Source organism: Lepisosteus oculatus, chromosome 4 (genome assembly GCF_040954835.1).
Source record: "Lepisosteus oculatus isolate fLepOcu1 chromosome 4, fLepOcu1.hap2, whole genome shotgun sequence".
Taxonomy (NCBI): Eukaryota; Metazoa; Chordata; class Actinopteri; order Semionotiformes; family Lepisosteidae; genus Lepisosteus; species Lepisosteus oculatus.
Genome location: NC_090699.1, coordinates 14,489,496 through 14,491,347, shown reverse-complemented (window position 1 = coordinate 14,491,347; position 1,852 = coordinate 14,489,496).

The following is a 1,852-nucleotide window of genomic DNA, read 5'->3' as shown; positions in this document are numbered from 1 at the left end:
GGACAGCTTTATACCTTCGACCGCCCTCCCTAAAAGGCCAAGGACGACGGCCTTGGAACAGTCCAATACCCCCTCCCGGCTCTGACCTGCTGGCACTCACCTCAAGGACAAAGGCCTTTCACAGAAAAAAAACACACAGAAACCAGGCTTTTGTCTCTCCGAAATATCTCCCTGACAGTCCTGGCATTCCAGCCTGGGAAAGACGCCAGGAATTCGGCATGTCTGTGCAGTGAGTCATGCCCCTGTCCTGGCGTGTCAGACCCACTGTCCTCTCCCTCTATCCCTCACTCTCCTGTTCTCCCCCTGGGGACACAAGGTCACCAGATACTATGCCATTCCCTTCCTGGTGTTATTGTTCTTACTCCAGCACATTTATATCCAGAGATCATCCACAAAATGCACACATTCCAGCACCATTCCTGGGCACCACTAAATAGAAACTCGCTTTGGCTCAGTCAATACACCCCCATCATTAACAACATCAATGAATGTGTACCCTACTAACGAGAAACTTAGTTGCTGGGCCTCTTCTGCATTACCCCAGTTTTGTCTAGCATCACAGCATCACTGTGATGCACAGCCAACCTCAACACAGCTGGGATGATTTCAAATGAACCTTCTCTCTTCCGGACATCTGTAGCAAAACTCTGACGAAGCTCAACTTAGTGTAGCCACAACTGCAACTTAAAAATGCTACCATCATCATGATCATTTCTCTGAGTATTTGAATGAACTGTCACCGGCTCAACTCAATATTCTTTCTGCATTTGCTGTGTAGAATACTGACACTAGACTCATCTCTAACCAGATTAATATGTTCATCAAAACTGTAGAGTAGCTTAATACAGCTTCAATGTATTTCATGCACAGGTTCAAACTGACACCCCATCATCGACCGATCTGCCCATTACTCAACAAAAGCTTGATCTGGGACGCTCACACATTCAGCCTCTAGATCAGGATCTGGATATTATGTACAATTGTGGTCTCCAGGTTACAAATAAGATGTTGCTGTGCTGAAATCAGTCAGAGAAGAGTAACCAGGTAGATTTTCAGGTTTTAAGGAATGCCCTACACGGACAGGCCGAAAGAACTGATCTTTTTTTTTCTTGAACTGAGAAGATGGTGAGGGAGCCTTGTATAGGCATTCGAAATCCTGCAAGGCACCGTCCAAGTCAACCCAGCAGACATCTTTTGGACAAGAAAAACCAGAGGACACAAGTGTAAACTACTTGAAAGTGCATTTAAAACTGAGAACAGGAGCCATTGCTTTACCTAAAGGGCTACGGGAGTTCGGGACAATCTGTCCTGCTATGTGATGGATGCTGATACCCTAGCTTCCTTCAGGTAACTGCTGGATGAGACCCTAGTACCAGCAAGCTGCTAACTACCAATGAGGCCAGATGGGCCTCTCGTTTGTAAACTTATGTTCTTGACGGGGGACGTGCTTTTCCTTCATTCGGTGCTGGACATCTTGTGGATCACTGTGGAGCTTGCAGCATGTCAAAACCTGACTGGCATAAGAATGGGCAGGTCAGAGGAGCCCGTCTGTCCTTCCTCATGCTTGACTACACGGGTCAGGGACCATAGCTGTAAGCCGAGGCATAAAGACACAGTTATTACAACACAAAGCCCACAATGTGTTGTTAATATGGCAATGCCGTCGAAGAGGCACAGAGCAGCATGCACTAAAGGTATCCAATCCTTATCACCCGAGGGCTGGTGTGTGCAGATTTTCAAAATGACATAAATCAGTTGATTATTGAATTATTTGGACCAGTTTAACATCTTCCCCGAGCTCTGCTGGTACTGCTGCTTTAAAGAGACCTAGAAAACCTCCAGACACACCAGG